General features: G+C 41.8%; 1 long non-coding RNA gene across 1 annotated transcript in view; it reads left to right on the top strand.

Moving 5' to 3' along the window:
• LOC117552886 overlaps window positions 1-22,974 on the top strand; it is a 53,187-nt gene extending 30,213 nt beyond the window's left edge. Inside the window, exons 2-3 of the long non-coding RNA XR_004570049.1 lie at window positions 5,586-5,634; window positions 20,080-22,974. This is a non-coding gene — a long non-coding RNA (uncharacterized LOC117552886). The remainder of the gene's footprint in view (window positions 1-5,585; window positions 5,635-20,079) is intronic.
• The last annotated feature ends 218 nt before the right edge of the window (window positions 22,975-23,192 follow it).

Below are 23,192 nucleotides of genomic sequence, written 5' to 3'. Positions count from 1 at the left end.
CACACATCTGACAATACTTCCAGGATTTGGCATTAATAAGCAGTTTGCTTCCATAAAAACGTGCATGTTGCCAGTTGTTTGGCCTGATAGACGTGCAGGGTGCACTGTGGATGTCTTTAGAATTAAGAGCTTGTTTCCAGAGCCCGTCAGACGATGCTTTGGAAGTCAATTACCAGCTAATAGTCATTTTTATTGGAAGGCAGTGCTGACTCACCTGCTGATTTACCTGCAAGTCACCTGCTTTATTAGCCACAATAAGAGCTGTGCACACTTTCCTCTATCTAGTACTCGACTGAAAAAGCATCAAACGAGCATTTAAAAACCATCATCAAATACAAAAGAATCTCTTCTTGCTCATGAGTTGTATCTCATCGACTCCTACCTCCTAATTGTGTCTGATTGTTTTGCAAGGGCCTAATTAAAGCCTTGAATCAGCAATCATTCTCACATAGTCCTATGCTAATTCACGTAATTTCCAGTGTTCTTCTCCCCATTGTCACACAATTGCTTTGATAATGAGAGGTTGTGCAGAGGGATTATCCTTGGGAAAGCCTTTGGTGAGCTCTGGCAGAGAAAAGGTATCATTATAATAACCGCCTACTCAATGAGAAGTCATCTTTGATGTGGTCGATAATGGTCTCTGAAGATGGCCTGTGGAAAATGATGTGTGCAATATAATGTTCTGGGTCTCTTTGAAATACACACACCTGTCGCTAAGATCTTAGCAGAAAGATCGTTTGATGGTGTTGCTGGAGTAAAACTAGAACTTGGTACTGCATGTGTTCGGATTCCTCAAATAGATGTTAAAGATGTACCAGATACAAACTGGAAACCGTTTTTAAAGCTTTTTTGGTAAATAAATGATTAAAGAACCTTTTAGATTGCGTTTTAAAAGCTAGCTGGTGTGATAGCGTATTTTTTGGTAACTTTGTCAGGGTTTTAAATAAGCTGTGTTTAGAAACCTCTTGAGTTTTAGCTCACCTGCTTATTCTCTCATGGTTTGGTATTGTTGATTGGATGAACTAATAGCATTCAGACTCGTGCTTTGATTCAGCCTCCTTATTAGAAGTTGTTACGCTTTTTTTGCAGTCACGAAAATGTGAGGAATATTTGTTATTCACACAAGCAGCTCATCAAATGGCTTGACTTATGCCACATTTCAAGTCAAAACCACCGTACCTACTCACCTGAGCATAAAATTAGCAAATACTTCATTTTAAATTCTTATGGTCTGATATAAGGTGTAAAATTGCTAATTATTCCCATTAAAGAATCTTTAAAAAATAACTACTTTCTTCTAGGAACGCATCCACAAAGGCAGTTTTAACATAATTATTTTTACCATCGATTTGGTTTTATTAAAAGCCATGAAAATAAAGCACATAAACAGTGAATCAAACAAAAGCATTGAATATTGACTAAGATCCATCACAGGTTCCTGCTGCTGTGTGCTTTTTAATTACATTTGATTTCAGGACAATGCTAACCTTATCTCTGTCGAGCACTAATTCACTATAAAATGCCAGTCTAAGCCTTTCATCATTTCTCCATTGTTGTTGTCGTATTGCCTGAGCTGCCTGATAGGAGACAGTGGTAATTAAAACACAAGGCCAGATGAGCAGAGCACACAATAAAAAGATTCCAGGACGAACCAAGGTGCCGCGCAGGCCGATCCATTTTAATTCTGGCCTGGATTCATTTGAAAATGCTCAGGTCAATCAAGAAGATTCATTCCTTCGGCTGTGTGTAATGTCATATTCATCGATCCCCAGATGTTACTTTATGCACTCGTGTGGATACATTTATGTTTCTGAAACTGCGCCGTGAGGAATTCATTAAGTATTGATCCGTTTTTAGCGACGCACGGTCTGATAGCTGCCTCGTCTGGAGCCAGGTAATCAATTCTGCACCACTCAGAAGCACATGCCCTTTACTGTGTTATTGGGATGCATCTACATTTGGCAAAAGTCTATTTCTATTGCCAAGTGTCTTTAAATGAAGAGGCAGCAAAGACACCCTTTGTGCTCAGGGATGGGATTTCCCTGCAGTTTTTATCTTGGCGGCTTCCTTGTTTGGATGAGGTTTGGTTGTCTCTGCACACCCTCTTCCCCTCCCTCCTACAACAACTGTCTGATGGCCTCCATTCCTCTCTGCGCTCTGATTGGTTGCCGGTTAGTCAGCTGCAGCCAATAAGCCTTGCTGAAAATCTCAGTGTCTGGTGCTAGGCAGCAGAATCAACAGACAGGTGGGTCAGGCCCTGGCTGTAAGCTTTTAAAGCAACACGAGAGCCCGGGGTATCTGTCCCTAAACATCATTCTGTCCTCCTAAAGAGTCCATATTAGTGAGCATTAACAACTGTCCTCTAAAGCCAGAATGTTGGCATTAAGCCGTATTTGATTACACATTCATTGAAGCTTGTATGCCTTTGATTTTGCAAAATCGAACGTTTCGGGGACGTCGGTTTAGATCCTGCCCCTGAACCTTTTAAGCGTATAATCCCTAACCCCCTTTCAAATCTATCACTATAATAAAGACTAAACTGGCCAAAAATGATCTAAAAAACGGAATGTTCCATAATGGAATCACAAACCTGATCTCATTTCATTTCTGTTTTGCTTCTAGTTTATGCACTTGCTGTTAATGTCAACACATCCTATTTGTTCTAGCGTTGAAGTCATATTTCTGTATTTGTGAATCCTGTTTGCTGGCTGGGCATTGAGCCTCTACTGGGGGAACAAAGTAAATTCTGTGTGCAGCCTCAGCCATCTTATTACTAGTTTGCAGTATCCTTTCTTCCAATATTTAAAATGAATGCACAGTTATCCAAAATATTATTCAGGACATTTTTCATTTCAGCATTGTGGGTTCTGTATTGTGTTATTCTATCCTTGGCAAGTCAAGTCACATACTGAAACACAACAACACGTCTGGATGAGTTTGTCTCTCATTACACTGAACTCTACAAACTTCTGTCTGGATGAACCTGTTGACTGTTTATCCATCATAGCTTGAAGCAACATTAGTTTGATGGAGATACAAGTTTTGAGCCAAAAATAATAACGTGTCTGTGCCTGTGGAGAATAACACACACACAACTCTTCCTTCTGTATGAGCTGCCACTTTGCAGATTTTGGTAAAAATAACACATTGTTTAACTTTTGGATGTAGAGCAAAATGCCAATCATCGAGTGAACAACTCCTGATGAAAACAACATTACATTACATTAAAGTACAGTGCAATAAACCATCAAGATACAAACTCAGAACAGCAAGATACATGATACATTTGCTTACAGCCAAACTGTAAGTGCTCGTGCTTAGAGATGTCTGGCCACTTAGCCTATCACGTACAATGTGTTGGAATGACAGCCAATAGAAGCGTGAGTGTTACAAAGTGATGTCACTATGATAAGGCAGTAAACAAAGGAGTCCAATGGAGGTGCTTCAGGTCGTGAGAGAAACTCCCTCTTGAGGGATGTTAGCCTTTGCAGACCATTGACATGCACAGAAACCTATATAACACAATACAGGAAAGGGAAAAGCCCAAAAAGCATAATAGGGCCTCTTTTAAGCATGCTATACTCAGCCACCCCTTTGTTGTCCAGAGGACTGATATCTTTGGAAATGTAGATCACAAACTATCAGATATTATGCCTCAAAAAGATGAATAACCACTCCGTCCAGCCTGTAAATTGCCCTCATCTGATCAATTAAGTGATTTACAGTGATTATGGCTAACTAACAACCCTAACTGAAGCTCAGAATAAATGAAAAGCTTTGCAGAGTTTACACAGTAAAGTGATTTTAGAACAATTGACAACGGCAATTATACTCGCAATCCTTTGTTGTCCAGCATTCTGATTATATTTCTATAATTATGTAGTCATTTGAAAAGTGAGCCTATGATGACGTTTAGACTCAGGCTCAGTGTTTTTGTTACAGATATTCTTTTATCAGTGTTATTTTCTGTAAACTACCCCCAGTTTAAATGATGAAGCTCTTCATATCTGAGCTCATGTTGTTTGTGTCTCTCCCTCCTCCACTGACTATAGATTTTTCACATCTCATGTATTACCATGTTGAGAGGTCTGTCTGGTTTGTTCACCCCTGTCTCGTGTGCAGTGGTATATCCAATGCTCAAGGGAAGACCCCCTCTTCCATTCTCATTTGAACTTTGACCCCGCCTCCTGCCTCTCAGGATATGAAATGACCCTCTCAATGGGAGAATGTTTTGGAACTGTGTCAGATGAGACTGTTTAATGTAGGCTGGAGCAGAGGGCTGCTTGGCCATTTTGTAGAGAGAACTAAAGGCTCTGTTTAAGCTAAGCTATCATAAAGGAGATCATGTCAGTTTTCCTGTAATCAGAAATATTTTGGTCCGATCCCGTGTCCAGATATATTTAAATCTGGAGGAGTTCATCTTAGTTTGCCTTGCATTCAGTCGCTTGTATTTACTGTAATTGTTGGCATCAGAGCTGAAATCTCAAGCAACCAGCACGCCCCTAGAGTTGACTTTGGAAAGCATTAAGCATTCCTGCTCCACACCATATTAGCCCCTACTTCCCCCACCTCGGGGTGCTGGGCAGCCTGCCAGGTAGAGGTTGCCATGACTCCTAACACCACCCTTCACCCAGCCCCCTGCCTGTCTAACATTTTGATTTAGACAAAAGATGTCTTCACAATGTCAGCAGAATATTTACTGGGAATGCTGTGGCTTTCTGGTAGGAAATCATGTGATCACTCCTGCCAAGGTTTTGTGATGGTGCCAGGCGAGAGCGAGTTAGACACACAGAGGGCGAATAGAAGGAAACAGGGAATAATGATGCCGGCGAGACGTTTTATCCGGTTTTTCCTTCTCTTGTTCTTGTTTGTTTGGGAGAAAATGGCGTTCAGAGCACCGCTGGAGTTAACTTGTATTGTCAGTGCCTCTTGATCTTTCTTTGCATAACCAAAAAACTGATCAAAACTAAATTAAAACCCAACGGTTGTAACGCTCGCAGAAGGATAGGGAAATAATACATTAGACAGGATAATAGAAATCTGGGTAAGTGGAATTCTCACTCTTACTTTGTCGCACTGCGGCCGGTGGAATACGGCTCTCTGACACTGGCACGGTTAATGGTAGCTCCCCATGGCATGCTTGATTTCACTGGCATCCCTCTCAGGCTCGGCTCTCTGCGGTCTTGGCTAAGTTGAGCTAACCTCTCACCGCAGCCTGCTGCTGGCCAGGAACAGCACTGCTATGGCAATCCTGCGGCTAGTTTAGCATAGCAACACTTACAATTGTTATTGTTATGGACCTTATTTCATATCTAGGAACTGCTGAGTCATGCGATACTCCCAGACAGGGCACAGAAATGTATACATGTTCAGTAATTTGTGTTTAAATGTCGCCCCCCTCTCCATGTGGATCTGGTGTTGTCCGAAGTTATTAGCATGTACTGTAGCATGCTCCTTTCTCACATCATACTTCTGTATGGTTTCTATTGCAGTTTACTGAAAGTTGCTAATATTTCATAAAGTGCTGTCCCTTATTATCCATCAGTGTGTGTGCGTTTTTAACTTTCTTTGTCCTGTTTTTACAGAGATTGACCATGGCAGCAAACCCCCCCGAGCGAGACACTTCCCTGAGGGGTAAGTTATCACAATGCTTTCACCATCTGTCTGATGAACTTTCATTTTTTGGCTGAATCTCAACAAATGCTCCTTCTGCAGTTTCTCTAAATGTCAGCTGAAGTGAACCGACTTTCCACTCACTGTCACTTTTCGCCACACAAGAGAAGGACATTTTGAGATAGTAAGTCACGCCTGTTAACTTGTATAGCTCTTTGTCACATTATCAGAGACTACAGTGCTTAGACTTTATGCTTTATTTAATTATGTTCATACTTTGGCTATAACCATTTGGCACAAACCCGTAGATCCGATCTTGTGGCGAATCTGACAGCACAAGCTCGCCTCTGTGGGTCTTTGTCATCGTGGTGTGAACGTCGCCTTTAAACCCTTTTTTGAATGTTTCGCTTTAAAACGTAGGTCCCATTTATGATATGAAGTGTACATTGTATATTAATCATATGTCCCATGTACATAGGAAATAATTATCTTGACATATTATGCTGGTGGTAATGCTTTGTGTTAGATAAGAACGACAAAGAGTCCTTATGACTAAAGAATGATATACTATGAATAGTAAATAAAAAAGGGGAACCCTAGTTGAAAATGTGTGCATCCGGGTTGAGGTAGTAGGTTGTATGGTTTAGAATTACATCCTGGGAGTTAACTGTACAACCTTCTAGCTTTCCTTGGAGTACACGTATGACATCAGTCTTTTGTTTATAATGCAGTGTTAATGGTCTTTGTATTAATGTGATCCATGCTCAGTTAAGGATCTGATTTCATAGCTGACCTTCAGCCTGCTGCGGCTCGAAACCTTCAATGAGCGTTAACTTGACGAATGCTGTATTTTTAGACATAATGCATTATGGTTAGTGGGAGTAACCACGCAACATCGATTGCATCATGGTGTTCCTTTAACTGCAGTACACACACAAACAAAACTAGATGCAGTCTACTGTTTTCCTTTGTCTGCATGACATACGACAAAAGTCATGTTAATAATAGTATAGATTGTTAAATAGGCCCAATTACGATGATGTGAAATTGCTGAAGCAACGCTGTACATTTTGGGTTACTAAAATGTTCTTTTGCTGCTTCTGTAACGGTGAAATTTAGTGTAAAAAGAGTGTTAGAATCTTGTAACTGGGGTTTTTATACCGTCTATGTTAAACGTTACTCCATCTTTGGCCTGTAATACAGTGTCAGTGTGGCATCTTCAGTCCAGTGTGAGCTGTGCACCAAACATCATGATGTACTTGGTTTAATACAAAGACAAAATAGGAAACATAATAATCTTAATAAATCCCACTTGTTGTGTTTAACAGGTTCCCCATGTGTATTCCAGGCCCTGTGGTTTCAAAGCATTGCTCTTTGCACATTACATTTGTATATTTTCCTACAGCGGACTAAGGTTTGAGGTACATTTCCCCAGGATTTTGGTTTTATTCAATTCAATTCAATTCAAAACCTTTATTTATCCAGGTAAAATCCCATTGAGATCAATGATCTCTTTTTCAAGGGAGACCTGCAGCAGTAGGTTCCACAAGAAGACATAAACAACAGAACAACAAAAGGACATTATTATTATTGACATAACAAACATATTTAAGGCTGTTTGCCCCAGGAGAACTCAGCAATATGTGTTATGATATTTATATGTTGTCTCTGGGCCTTATATGATATACTGTTCAAGTTCAAAACAATTCGCTTTTGTCGTTCGGAGGTTTAGTCTCAGGTTTGGGCTTGACTCAGTGACTCTGAAGTCTCTGGGTGTTTCTCAATGTCGAGGACGCTTTCTTGGAAGCACATGTCTTCCGAGTCACTTGCTTCAGAAGCGAGGCAAGAATCCTTCCTAGCCTCGGAAAACGAAGAATTGCGCAACAGGCTAACAGGTGTGCAGGTGTGCGTCATATGTGAGGCCCCGCCTTAAATGGAGCGCGATTTCCGCCAAAGATTTGTAAATTGGTCCGTGCGCAAAGCATTGTGGGGATTATAAGACCGGAGTCTACACATGTGCAGCCTCGAAATTTCTCGCTACGAAGTACGCCGGCCTCGGTAGAATTCCAAGTATGCTTGACATTGGAACAGTCCTTCGGCGGCACTCGATGACGTAGTATGCTTGAAATAGTGGCTCTGGAGCAGCCTTTACTCGACATTGAGAAACACCCTCTGTTTCTGGTAGACTTGTGCACTCGGCTGAATGCATCCAACTTCATATTTTTCCGGCACAGAGCCATGGCTTGTAAAATGACTCCAAAGCAGCACACAGCAGAAAAGTGGCAACACATTTCAAGACAACGCTATTTAAAAAAAAAAAAAAAGGATTTGAGTAGGTTGCATTGTTTTGTGAGATGGCACAGCTTTTGCTCTTTAAGTGGACATCTATTCGGCAAACTTTATCATTATTTCTAATTGGTTTGGGTATTTGAAATTGCCTTTGTATTCATATGAGCCAGATGTGTTGTTGTACTTTAAAAATCCATCTGAATCCTATAATCATACAATTATCTCTAGACGATTTGCTCTTCCCTTTGGCTAAAGAACTCAAACTTATAATAATAACCAACTGAGGGTTAGTGAGGAATGTAGGTCACACTCCCAATGCCGTACATCATGGGACTAACAAACCAGTCTTCGAATTTCATTTCCTGAAATCATCTTGGACCTGTGAACAGCCCTGGAAAACCCCATTTGTGTTTCCTATCAGAGCACAAACTGAATGGGATCAAGTGGAAACAGTCATTTCTTTAGATCAGGAAAGTAATTCAATCTGGAGAGATACTTACACCTCTATTGAAGCTGCTCGGTCTCGCATCGTCATTGTCGTCAAACAAGTTTCTGTGAGGGAATCTGAGCCCGGTAAATCCCTGGAAACCCAAGCACTCCTTTTATCTCTTATGTCAGGAAGCTCACTCCTCATCATTTGACCCAACATAAACAGTGTTGCTGGTGATGAAGAGTTGGTGGCTCAAAATTCTTCAAATAATCAGAAATATATGTCATTTTTTATTTTTTGTTTGTGGTCACAAAGCATTTGTATATCATTTTGGTCAGTTAACAGTTTAACTTTGTTTAGTGACCCAACAATAGGGTCAACGTACCAGACAAGCTAACGTTCAATTACAAGTACAAAAAAATAAGCAAAACTAAATAAAACTTGAAGAAAAAATAAAACAGTAGACATGGGGCTTTTTCTGTGTAAAGGAAAAAAAGACAAAAAAAACAGCAGGGATTATACAACAGCGAGCGATCAGACAAGGGATGGTCGTCCCTGTAAAATATATTGCTTCCACAATTTCCAAGTTTTTTCAACAAATACATCATTTATTTAAAATTGTTGCTAGGTTTTTTACCTAAGCTTTCACAAATTGACATGGAGTGTTTATTTTATGAACCTTGATTTTCCTCCTCTCTCCTCACCTCTGAGCCCCAATGGTTCCTCCAGATGTGCGGAGGAGAGCGGTGCTGCCTCAGCACTCCCCTGTCCAGCAGCTCAACTAAAAGTAATTGGTTCCAGCTGCGCCTTTATTTATGGGATGGTTAAACAAATAAATGATAGGATTAGATAGGGGTGGCTCAAGTTCTGTCTCCAGTGCTACAACAACCCCTTTGAGAAGTCCGTTTGCCAAGAGTCTCAAGGTTCTTCAGCCGACTTTAAGCATTAAGAAAATAAGAATTGTCTTCATTGAATGTGGCAGCTAGAGTCCACATTTTGTGTAGCAGGAAGTGCCGTAATTAGGCTTGACAATCATTTGATGAGTCACCTTTATATTTTTTCGATGGACAAACAGAAAAAGCAGTTAACCATTAATAGAATAGAAAACCTTTATTGTCATTATACAAAAATATACAATGAGATTTTGTAGTGCAACGCTGTCACAGTGAGCAAACGAAAACAGGCACACAATAAACCTAAACTTTGATTATTTTGAACAACAATTAAAGCTATCTATGGTCTAAAGTTCTTAAATGAAATCTGCCTCATCTCATTACTTTCTTATTTGAACATTACATTACAAAGCGACTTACATACTCAATACTGTGGACAATCACCACAGGAGCAATTTGGGGTGAAGTGTCTTGCCCAGGGACACAACGAAAACGCTATCAATTAATTGCTTCCTCTCTTTTTTCTTCATTCTATGGTCCGTTGAATCAGCATTAGTTAGTCTACTGTCTCTTATAGCAAAGGCAAAAAAGTAGATGGAGAAGATTCAAAACTGCTTATATCTCTAGCTGAAGTAAACTCCTCAACCTAATGCAGCAAACAGTCCCTGAAGCCACTTTATTTCAGTGTCAGTGCAGTGGTTTGTTTGTGATCACATTGTGGATTACACTTTTAATTTATTTTAGACATCTGGGGAACCATATTTAAAAGGAATCGACCCAGCAGTCAAGGGTCATAAACTTCCTGATACTTTCTCTTCCTCAAGTGTCCGAGATCCATCCAAATCCATCACAGGAAGTGAAGCAATCTTTCACAAAAAACATGTCAAATCAGCCAATAGCCTCTTGCGCTTGTATCTGCTGTGCGTGCAGCCATTGGCTTCTCGTTGTTGACGTCACTCACAGGCGGAACCCTTGGTAACAAATCGTCTGAGACCAGAAACACTGTCGTTCCGGCCAGATTGCTACTTTAGCTTCCTAACTCATAAAACCTCCCTTCCCTATAAAAGCGAGCAGCCCCAAGCCCTATTTATTCCAAAGGAAACATATTCCCTTAATGTGCTGGGGGTTAATGGCAAATGAATAATCATAACACACCGATGGCAGACGGGGGGTGTCATCGATCTGTCTGGTGTCAGCCCCTCTCCGCCTGCTGCATCAGCCACTCTCCCCCTATTGATACGCTCTTGCCCCTTGACCCCTGGGACAGATCAATGGCATTGATTTGAGAAGGGCAGGGACAAGGTTAGGATCTGCTGACTGGCCGACAGCTAGTGAGACAAGACATGATCGTCATTAATGTCCGGCTGGCTGGCTGACTGGCTGGCAAGGCGCTGTGCATCACAAATGTCCTGCTCCCCGTCCCTCCTCCTCCTTCGCTCTCCACCTTCACCCCCCTACTCCTGCTGCTCCATGTTCCCGTTCGGTGCTGCTTGCACGGACCGAGATAAGTCCATTGTTCCGATACCTGTCTAATGCTGGCCCGGCATCTCTCGGCTGAATAATGATATTTGAGCTCATAAACTAACGGTATCATTGCTGCGTAACGTCTCTTGGATCATTGTGCATTTTGTTTATCAATCATAAATGAGCCCGACCTATTTCATGGGTGCTTTGAAAACGTCTTGCTACAATTCAAAGCGAGTACATTGAGATACTCTATGAACAACGTCAAACCCCACCGTAATAAGTTACGCAGCTTTTGTTGAAAGAGTGAGATACTGGCTTGTGTATCTCCTATGCGCCATTTGCTCATCTGGACCAATTTCATCACACCAATAGGTTGTATCTGCAGTCTAGACACTGTGTGGTGTGTGGTGTGTGTGTGTGTGTGTGTGTGTGTGTGTGTGTGTGTGTGTGTGTGTGTGTGTGTGTGTGTGTGTGTGTGTGTGTGTGTGTGTGTGTGTGTGTGTGTGTGGTGTGTGTGTGTGTGTGTGTGTGTGTGTGTGTGTGTGTGTGTGTGTGTGTGTGTGTGTGTGTGTGTGTGTGTGTGTGTGTGTGTGTGGAGGGGTGATGGGTGGGATGCAGCGACAGCTCCAGACTCTGCAGTGAAACGGCTGTAATGGAGCTGATTGATCACCTATATGGCCGCCTGCTGGCCCCACTGGCTTTAGCATACAGCAAACTCCCAACTCCCCCCCGCCTCTGCGTCACCACCACCATCACCGAGCCAACCTTCCAAGACCCACCATCCCCCATAGACTTCAACCTGGCCACGGTTTTGACATTGGCTGCAGGATTTACTTCTTCAAGTCGTCGGTGCTCGGCTCGCCGTTCTTCTCCGTGTGTTCCGTAGTAAAGAAAGGTACCGAAATACATTTTCACATTCAGTCTTTTTTCTGGTGGAGCAGCTGAATAAAAAAAGCGGCCATTTCCATTTAGATTAAAGGGCATAATCAATCAATGATAACATTTGCAGATCTCTCTCCCTGCCCCCTACGTGTCACACGGGGTCATAACCCTAATCTATCCGGGGTGTTGAGGGTGATTAAACTCTGAGATTAGAACAAGCTGTCAAGGGCAGATCTCGTTCAGACAGACACAAAAAACCTCTTCTTTGTTTATTCTTTTCTACAGCCTTGCCCCACAGTTGAATTAATATTGCACACTACAAAAAAACATTTATCCCATTTGCAGTATGTAGAAAAAGTGGATATTCTGCTGTGAAAGAACAAAACAAATGTCATCCCTTTAACGTTAATTAACTTTAAATGAACTATATTTAACACACCCTCTGGCAAATGTGATCCTACAAGATGTTTTTTCATGTGCATTAGACCGTATATCATAGAAGATGTGTGTATAATTGTATATTAAAGTATTCAGATGGTAGTCCACATTATGGTTACATGGTTTCTCTATGTAAAGGCCCCTGTGTGTGGTATGTGTGTTTAGAACTATACATGTGCATGTCTGCAGATCAGGAAAAGTACAATTATTGACAATTAGAAAATATAATATCTTTGACACATTAACAAGCACTAGCATCTGACTCGGAGTGATGTGTGGCTTACTGTTTTCGAGCCTCGGTCACACTATTGTGACAGTGACAGTTTGTGTTCATGCTTGCAGTGACCACACAGTGCCGAGCCGCTATAGTGTCATCCTGTGTCCTGCTTTCGCTTTCCTGCATCGGGCATCTGTCTTTTTTTGTGTGTGCAGCCAGTGTGTGTGAGTCACTATTTGTGTGTGTCAGATGACTGTTTGTATTTTGTATCACATGCTCTATATGTTGATCAGCGTTTGCATGTGAGCAGAATTCCTGCTACAGACAGTGGGATGGCTGCGGTGCGTCCTCCACACGCTGCATCGTGTGTGTGTGTGTGTGTGTGTGTGTGTGTGTGTGTGTGTTTGTACGCGGCTGGAAAAGAGAAGAAATTGATCAGCACAGGGAGGAACGTGTTCACCGGCAAAGGCTGGATGGAGGGTGTGTGAGAGAGAGAGAGAAAGGGAGGGAGAGAGCGAGGGCTGTCGCTGCAGACTCCTGCTGCAGTATCTCACTTTGGGCAAGCAGCTGCAGACAGGGAGTAACAGGCAGAGAGACAAGCAGACAGGTACAGACCTGGTGTGATGGGAGGGGACGAGGGGGGGGTGGAAAAATTGGTAGAGGGCAGTAGATGCTGGAGAGGTAGGGCTTGGGGTGGAAGGGTCAAATGTGGGAGGGGGGATGGTGAGAGGAAAAGGTAGCGGGTTGCGGCGGCAGGCGGCGGGAGTGAATATTTTTGGCTTTTGTTTTTCTTCGTCTTTCATCGTGTTGGACCTGTGGCGATAGAGGACAAATATAAAAGTAGATGACAGTGTCAAGACATGGCTGATGGTCCTGGTGTCTGGAGGAGGAGGAGGAGGAGGAGGAGGAGGAGGAGGAGGAGGAGGAGGAGGAGAGGAGGAGTGGAAGGAAGGAGGAGGAGGAGGAGGAGGAGTAGTGGGGGGTAAATGCTGGGCTGACAATCAAGTGCTGCTGTGCTGTGGGGGTGGGGGGGGGGGGTAGCGTCCCACCTCAGTGACTGCGTCTGGCCTGCAAACCTCCCGCGACAAACTCTTCCCCCCCCCATCTTTCTTGCACTCCCTTCTTCTTCTGCCGCATTCCCCTCTGTTTCTTCTTCTCTTCTTCTCCTTCTACAGCTCGGGAGGCAGATAACAAAAGCCGTAGATTCCGGGGGTGGGGGGGGCAGAGCAGAGGAGCGAGCGTGCGAGGCAAACACGCGGGTCGTGGCGGGAGCGTTCCGTGAGCCTCCACTTGCGCCCGGCGTTCCCAGAGAGTGAGACCAGTCAAGAGACATCTATCCATGTTTTTGTTAATGTCTGGAAGGGGGAGGAGTTGTGAGTCGGGTGGGCCCGGCTGGGGGGCTGAGGAGGGGGGGGGGGTGGGTGGCAGTGTGTGTGTTTGGGGACATGAGAGGCAAAAACGTTTTATTAGAATATAACCGATATACATTTGTATTTACTGCAGTTTTGGCATTTTATGGCAATTCATTATGTTTCTGTTGGATAAAGGCTTTAATATGTCTGACTGCGGCTTGTTGCCTGAGACAAGTCATCTCATGTTAGCCGCCATCGCTGTAGAGTTTGGTGTGTAGGGTGGTGTGGTCTGGAGTCCAGGGTGGTGCAGTCACTGTGGAGTTTACCTGTGTTCTCCTCCACGCTGAAGATACCCGAGCGTATCGTGCGGTGTAAAGCCAGAAGCTGATGGAGTTCTTTGAGTTCTTCGCTCAATGCAAAGGGACGCTCGGCTTCCAACAGTCGGGTCCAACCTTCCTGGAAGAGACAAACGCAGACTGATGATCGGCCGGTGCTGTTTAGGACAAAGAGGCGAGCCTGGCTGTTTGGCTTCTTTTTTCTCTTCAGCACAAAGGCTAGTAAGCTCAGAGCAGCCCGGTCTGTCTGAGCCTCTGCTTCTGTCTGGGTGCTGCCATGAAGATCATTAGAGTCCGGCTTCCTTCAACAAACTAACGGCTTCATCTGCCTTTTTGATCTCTTTTGCTGTTGGCGTGGCATTTAGTATGTGTAAGCACGTGTGTGTTTCTACCTTTGCATGCTTTCCTTTGCACAACCAAGCTCAGCCTTCTAAAGAACACAAGTTATCTGCAGTGGAGGAACATGGAGACCTTTTTGTGTCCAATACACTGATTTATTTTAAATGGAGCCCATCTCTCATTAAATACAGACACTTCTTGGACGTGGATGCTTCTGGGCAGGAGTTGTGTGTGTGTGTGTGTGTGTGAGGGAGGGAGGGAGGGAGGAGAGGAGAAGAGAGAGGATGAGAGAGAGAGAGAGAGAAAGGAGAGAGAGTCTGAGGAGAAGAGAGAGAGAGAGAGAGAGAGAGAGAGAGAGAGAGGAGAGAGAGAAAGAGGGAGAGAGAGAGGGAAAGGTGGCGCTCGGTGCCCTGCAGCTGACTGCGGCTCCTCAGCAGACCCTGTCGTACTTCACCTGCTCCCTGAGACCCTAACTTGTGAGCTCTTTTGATAAAAAACCACGGGTTAGGCTCTTGGGACGTGGGCGGAGGGCACAATCGACTTTCTACCAAAATTCCGAAAAATGAGGCATCAATGATTTAAAATGTATATATGGTAGAGACGACGCTAAGGAAACAGTCGAGCAAAATGAAGAGCGAATGGTTTTTGACTCTAGAGCTGACAGAACTGTATATTAAGGAATGTGCATGTTTGACTTTTTCGAAGAGATTAAGCGAGAATGACGTTAATGAACTCAACAGTGTCATCGCCATAAAACCGAATCCCTCGCTGCACGGTGCCGTCGACGACATGTAATCTGTCTTTGTGTCAACATCTTTGTTTAAATACCATTCTAGTTACAGATGATCTGATTAGACCACCACACCCAGCCTGATGAACCCCTGTCAGCATCAGGGACCACCAATATATCTGATCCTCCATTACCAACACAGTCTTTGTGTTCTACATCACTCCGCCGCTTGTTCCACATTTTAAACTAAAGACTGTGATACATACTTTACAAATTCAGCTTTCAGTAGTCTGTTCATTTAATTCAAACCCCCGACCAGAGCTTGCGCATTTGTGTTTTTTAATACTCACACACACATACACTCACACAAAATAGATTTTAGTAGTACTCCTTAACGAGTTTTAGCATTTCTCTGCAAACTGTCAGAAAGTGCAAGAAATGATTGTGAGTAATCATATTGTTTTTTAAAATCCATATAAAAATGAAGCATCTGATCTTTCAGAATTTCCCAGAAGAGTTATCTAAATTAATGTTTCAAAGTTTTAACCTTATCATTTACAAATATACGGGATCCCCAGGTATAAATGGCCAAACATGAATTATCATTTGATAACATTTTTGTAAACTATTTAATCCAAATATAAACTAGAATTTACAAGCTTAATTTTTCTTTATTTAAAGTATTGACATTTACATAATTTCCAGAAAATTAAGCATTGTTAAAATAAGAAAAAAGGACAAATCATAAATGTATTTATTAATATTGAATACAAATCAAACCACTTTTAAAGTGATCATCAGTTCCACTTAACTTATTTCAGTTGTAATGTTTGATTGTCATGAGATGTTTCAGCCACAATGTTGTAAATAAATATTTAAAGTGAAGTCAAGTTGAGTAGCACTTGAAATGTTTTGGCTCTATGAAACCTGATGTACTTATATGACTCTGTTTTCTTCAAGGTTGTATCTTGTTGATCGAACGCACTTATTGTAAGTCGCTTTGGATAAAAGCGTCAGCTAAATGCAATGTAATGTCAAGGAAATTGTAATTCAACACCACAGGCCGGTAAAAATGACAAGATTGAACATTGAATAGAAAATGAAAAACTGCACTTGTCCCCATAATAACATGACTATAGGAGTCAAATTAAATAAATGAGGCCCTTTAAGGGAAGTGTTCTGTTTCCTTATGTGATGCAATGCTGGGATTTCAGCCTGACCTGGTTTTTAAACTTTCAGTTTTTCCCAAGACAGCGTGCCACTTCTGCAAAGTGACCCATATTACAGATGCAGCTCAAAACAATTGATTTTCTTTCGAATACTCTCCTCTGCACCCCCCCACCCCCCCCATGTCTCCAGTCTCCCTCTCTCCCTAATTATGTTTTTTGTTGTTATTCTCGTCCCCCCATTTGGTTTCTAAGTGAACAATGCTGATGCCAACTAATCAGTGCCTGTGCCACAGAGCCCCAGCAACAGCTGAAGGAGCCCCCTGAATACCAAACAGCCAGGCACAGTGCGACAAGTGAGCAGTCAGACGCAGCACAGCCTGAGCGGAGCGCTGCCCAGAAACAGCCAGACAGTTTTATTAGGGTCTGTCTGACAGAGTCTGGAACACGGTAGCTGATGGAATCCTCACGGCTTCCCGAACAGTAACAAAGCAGCATGTTTCCGCCAGGGATCCAATAAATATCACCCCGTTAACATCAGCTGCCGGCTAGTTTGTGAGTCCGCTGAACGGTGAATAACAACTTTCTTCAAAGTCACACTCAGTTAGAAACTACTAAATTCATCTCTTCTGTGCCATCCACACTTCACACTGTGTCTGATGCAACAAGGAACCAACAAGGAAACTCCTGCAAGCTGCACAGTTAGTGACTTGTTGGTAATGAGTATTAAATGTACATTTATTTGACATCAGAATGACTTTGTTTTAAACAACAGCGGCGCTTGTCATTTTTTATTTAAGTGTCATCAAATATTCAAATTTCAATATAATAAGATGCTTTCTTAGAAAATCTGAAAGTGGTTGTCAAGGTCAAATGACTTAACAGCAGGTGTAATAGCAGCTTATGATGTATTTTCAATACAACCATTTATGTACTATGTTTAGACAAAGCCACTCAAATTATTTTACACAAATGAAAATAATAATGGCGAGAAAAACAAGTTTATAAAAACTAATCACCAAGCCGACCTTCAGATTTACTTTTTGTTACCGGGACCTTATGAAAATGATACCTTATTGTATTATAAAATATGGAGTGATACGTTTTATCCTCACTTGTGCTTAATAAACCAAATTCACGATGCGGTTTCTACACGTCAGGTTCCTGCAGCAAAGATTGATTCAGACCGTGAATAGGTGTAGATAAACCAAAGGCTCCAGCTGATGGACCCGAGTGTGTGTGAGAGAGATTCCACTCCATTGTTCAGAGGTGGTCATGTAACACACCGCGCCGCCACGTCGATCCCAGATAAAGTCAGGAGGACAGATTAACGCTGATCCTCTGAATCTGGATTTGGGCTGGAGCTAACATGGGAATGGCATGGATTTTATTGAATTAGCTTGTTTTATTATTAATGTCATGTTGTGTTGTCTGCTGAAGCAGCTTAGTGTTCAGTGGATCACAGCAGGATGGGGGAGGAGGGGAATATGGGGGGGGGGGCTTCAGGTATGCCTGATAGCCGAGCAGCGTGGAATGGAGGGGGGGGGGGGGCAGGGGGTGTGGGGCACGTGAGTTTCCAGACACTGCGCCAGGAGGCCAGACAGTCACCTGAACACACACACACCTAAGCAAAGCATGCATGCACATATTGTACACGCTAATTCAATTATTGATTCATTATTAAATCAAAGGTATACATTGTGCTTGATCTAATGTAATTATCCCGTGCATCAAAAGCAAACAACTTTGTCTTTTATTCTCTGGCGACTGTTTCAGATACATTAAGTGCTGTGGGGGGGGGGGGGGGGGGGGGGGGGGGGTCTAATGAAGGGACAGTCGAGCCGCGCTGAGATTTTGAGGATGTTCACGGTGGGCCTGTGGGTTCAGAGGAGTCTGGAGACCTGGGCGGAGGATTAAAAACAACAAAGCTCAAGAGGAGCTGACTGTCGGCCTGCGGGCCAGAGGTCTCAGCCGACCCACTGGAACCGAGTGGTGCAGGGATCACGTCTTTCTGTAGGGTGACCTGGGAGTTAGCAGAGCAAGGGTTCCCTGAACTAAATAAATGATATGTTATATTCGATTTTAGAATAGTGCGGAAAATAAGATATGTGGCAAACACACATTTATGACACATAATTGCTAAATATTAAAACTTTTTAAAAAAAATGTAAGCGTAAATGCAATCACCAGAAGTAAAAAGATAACATCAGTCTATAAACAAACAGCATGGTCACATGACTTCAGTTTACCTTCGCTAAGCTAAAGGTGGCTAATGTTCGGCGTGATTATGACTTGTCTAGTTTGGTCACTAATACTGCCCTTTTTGTGATACTTAAAAACTTCAGACATGCACCAGTAAGGTATTTACTGATGTCAAAATCTCTTCTGCTTGTGTTAACCACAGACCTTATTTCATCTAACCAAAAACACGTTCAGGAAAACCATTGACTTCGAGATGAGGAAACCCAGAAGAGCTAAATGCTAACTCCTTCCTAATGCATGTGTGTGGGTGTGTGTGTGATGGTCAGTCCTCTCCAGGTTTGGTCTTATATCCCCTTCTCTCTCTCTCTGGTCTGTGAATCACTTCGGAGGCGTTGCCAGGGAAACCTGGTATCTGGCTAATAGCTTGATGGAGTTGTTGAACTGTAACTGGCTGGGATAATTACGCTCTGTCTTGCTGTCTGGCCGTCCAGGGGCTGGGACTTAAATGTGACCTATAGCCGGCGTAGCATTGTCGCCACAGGCAGAACAGATGCTTTTAACCCCTCGGACACTGGACAGTTGGACTGCAGTGGCTCTGGCAGATATCAGAGTGTCTACTTCCATACTGCTGCTGTATTAGTGCTGAAGTCAGTTATTTTGTAAACATTTGATGGCCTCTTGTTATCATATGATAGAGCTTTATCATAAAAGGTTTCTTGCATCACAGGAGCTCCATTTGCAACATTAACAAGGAAACAGACATTTAACATGACACATTACCGTCACGGAAGTAAATATGTTTAGGACCTGGGATATTTCCCAGCTCTGCTTTTAATTTAAGGATTGACAAATGCTCTAACTTAATTAAATCGTGGGACCCTGTGTCTCTAATTTGACAGCAACTTGTCATATTCTCTGTTCAGGACATGGTAGTGGTCAGAGTCAATGTTGCTAGCAAGCCTCAGTATATTATTATGGCATGTTGATTTATAGAGTTTTTCAAAGGGTGTACCTACAACCTTTGAGCAGATTTTCATTTACTGTAGCCATTTTTGCTTTTCAGCAGTTGACAAATACTTGTAGTATTGCAATATTGTAGAACACTGATAATCACAGATGTAAACAAAACTGAAGAAAAACGTGTCTACTTTCCCTAAAAGACCTCAGGCATGGAGAATAATGAATGAATGTAGATATACTTAATGTGGTCTTTCCATCAAAGCAGATCATTACACCCAAGTATTTATATGACACTACCTGCTTTAGTTGTTCAGTCTGGGGGACTTTGTGAGAATCAGATGGGGGACCAAATACAATTTCCTCCGTTTTCATTTTGTTGGTCTACGAGTATTATTAACACTTTACTCAACCTCTTTGTTCACACCATGTTGGCTAGATGTTAGTGGTCGCTGTAGCACACACACACATACAGTATGTTCAGCTCACCTCGCCACATTCTGCTGATTTGCTTTGTGTCCATCAAATGGGTCATGACCACACATTCCTGCTGAGTCCTCAAGTGTGTCCTCTCAGCCCCGGCAGGTGGACACTTCAATGATCACTGTGTGTTTTACAGGAATCACCACTAAAGAGTTGATGTTTCACGTAGACCTTCTGCTACAGTTTTTCTATAATGGTTTCCAGTGACATGGTGATCCCTCCTGTATTCTCTAATATGAAACACTTCAGTACATAAACTAAATTGCTATCATTATCTCTTGTTTAGGAGCCCTGTCTGTCTCTCTCCACACTCAAAGGTAAGATTTGTCACAACTTATTTAACAAAATGTTCAAAAAATTATGTTACAATTAATAGTTACCTGTAGTAAAATGTGTAATCAGTAATAATAATAATAATAATATTTTATAACGCACTTCATATCTGAGTTCAGATCCCGAAGTGCTACAAGCATTTAGCATGGAACAAAAATAAAAACAGTACACAACACGGTAGAATGAATAAAAAGCAGTAAAAACAAACAATAAAAAAAATAATAGGGTAGTAATAAATAAGATACAAGGTTCTATTGAACAGATGGGTGTTGAGGCCTTTTTTAAAAGCCTCCACGGTCTGTGGATTAGTAACCTAATCTGTGTATACAAAATGAAAGTAATTCTGTTAATTTTGGATGTATGCAATGCAAATAAATACAAGAGAAAATAAATATCAATAAGATGTTTTATTTATTTATTTATTTTTTATTTAGTATGAAAGTTTCCTCTGCTGGGAGATCTTATTTATTTATCATTCAGCATATTCAGGCAGCACACACTAAAAAAGCAGAAATAAAGTCTGAGCTGACAGAAAATGCTCCGTTTTAGTTTAACAGACACAGTTAAGCTCACACACACTAGTTTATGAACATATGAACCTGCTGAATTAAAAACAGAACAAATGAAGCAAAGAAAGTGAAAAGCATAAAGCAGATTCAGGCAGTAGGCGTATAGATTCACACTGAAAGTATTATCCTACAGAACAGAACAGCTCTAAGAGAAGAGATAACACCTGATCCTTTACAACAAACGCTAGATGCTCTTTTGAACTTTTTAGTGACATTGTAATCCTGTTATTTAGTAATCCCAATTTTTGGAAAAATAACAGTCATCTAATTATTTGAATATAACTTTAAGGGATTACATTTTGTTGTACCCTGATTACGTAATCTGTTACTCCCCAAACCTGCTTACTTTTATAATGCTGCCTCCTTGGATGGATGTGTTGGGTATGTTAGTCTAGACTTTCATTCATAAAAATGTGTGCAATATCATGTGCAATACATATCCTGTGCAATTCACGCTCTAATTTTTCTTTAAATGTATTTTTCAATCTGTAAACAGTACCAGCTACTCTATATTTTGATATGGTCTTTTTTTTTTAACTACACTGCTACTACGATCTGTTATTTTCTGTTATTTGTTTGTGACTTATTGTGTTTATATTACTAATAACATGTGCCTACTTTTTTTAATATAATATGTAAGTCTACTCTTTTGAATGAATCTGCACTCTTGCTGTTGTAGTACGGCACAGTTCCCTGACAAATAAAGGAATTCTGATGATCTGGTCTGTCCCTTTGCTGTAACAATGTAAATGTCCCCCTCTGTCACAAATAAAGGATTTGTGATTCTGATGTCCCGGTGTGATGCGTTCTTGTTGTGCGACCGCCCTGTTTTGCGTGCACTCTTCCAGCTGCAGTGAAAGACAGACGGCCTGCTCATGATCCGCAGGCTGCCCGGAGCCCGCTGAGCAGAGGGAGCAGAGACGACCTTTTACTCTGCTCCGTCCCACTGCACTCACTTAAAACAGTGATGGATGTTCCTCCTTAACACCCGCTCCCCACCAGTGCTGCTATTCTCCCCCCTCCCTCTCCCTCCCCCTCCCTCTCCCTCCCCCTCCCTCTCCCCCCTCCCCTCCCCTCTCCTCTAACACCACTCTCCCCTTACGTTGTACCATCTCATCTCCAGGGTTGGGAGGGTACCTTTAACAATGTAATCTGTTACAATGACTATTTACATGTAAAAAAATGTACAGTGAAAAAACTGAAACATTGACTTTAATTAAATTTAAATGTAATATTTGCTTTTAACTAACCTAATACAGCTATGGGAAATCAGTTGACATAATACATTTAATTAAAGTCTGTTTCAGTTTTCAGATCAAGTAATGTAATTTCCATTTCTCTTAGATTACCTTAATATCAGATGCAATCCAAATAAATAAAAGAGAAAGGAAATATCCATAACATGTTTTTTTACTTAAGTGTATTATATAAGACAACAGAACAATGTGACCTTAGAAAAGAAAAAAACAAGATATTTGCTATCAAAAATTATAGTATAGATTCACACTTAAAGTATTAGCCTACAGAACAGTAAAGTTTACATAACATAAATAAAATCGGATCCTTTTACAACGAACACTATATGCTCTTTTCAGTTTTTCTGTCACATTGTAATACCTTCTTTTTTTTAATCCCGATTACATTTTTCCGTTACATGTAATCTGCTACTCCCAAAACCTGCTCCTCTGCTTCTAGTTGTTCTACAATCCTTTTACAGGAAAGGGAAAGATGGGAGGATTAGTGGAGATTGAGTGTGTGTGTGTGTGTGTGTGGGGGGGGGGGGGTTCAGAGCAGAGTCAAGAACCCCCCAACCCCCCTATCCAGTTCCTCATTATATGCAGGCTGTTGCTCAGGTGACATGGCCTGTGGATTGAGTCAGAGGAACATCAGCAGAGAGGAAGAGAGCGGGAGAGCAGGTGAGGGTGATGGAGACAAGACAAGTAAGGAAGGCAAGGGTTGGTCTTCTTTTACTACACCCCCACACACACACTCCCGTTTACCCTGCTGTAATACACCCATATTTTCTCATTCAATTCCCGCCTCCTTCCCAGAGCCAGTGGAAGTGTTTGTTGTGTTTGAACAGCATCTGCTGCTGGTGGAGGAATGTTAGTAGTACATGTCTGCAGGTATGTTTATTGTTCAAATATCCTGTAATTTAATTGGTTGGTGCAGTTTCCAAAAGCCATGAATGTATGTATTTTCTCTTAACAGTAAATGTCATATTTGTATATGTTTCTCATTTTGTGATTGCTGTGATTTCAATAAAGGTCTCTATTGAATATGTTCTGTGTTTGGTTATTTAGAATTATAATGGTCTATTCTGTGTGAGCAAATAATGAAGAAATCCTGCAATTTCCCCTCCAAACATTTTCATTGTTTTCACATGTGAGGGTTTCATTTCTCTTGATATGTAGGATATTGGATTTGTAGCCAGAGGCAACAAAGAGAGGTGTATTTGACAAATACTCACACATTCTGTAAGTGTGTGTGTGTGTGT

This window comes from Gymnodraco acuticeps, unplaced genomic scaffold (genome assembly GCF_902827175.1).
Source record: "Gymnodraco acuticeps unplaced genomic scaffold, fGymAcu1.1, whole genome shotgun sequence".
Lineage (NCBI taxonomy): Eukaryota > Metazoa > Chordata > Actinopteri > Perciformes > Bathydraconidae > Gymnodraco > Gymnodraco acuticeps.
The sequence above is the reverse complement of the archived record's forward strand: the minus strand, read 5'-3'. Positions and strand labels throughout refer to the sequence as shown.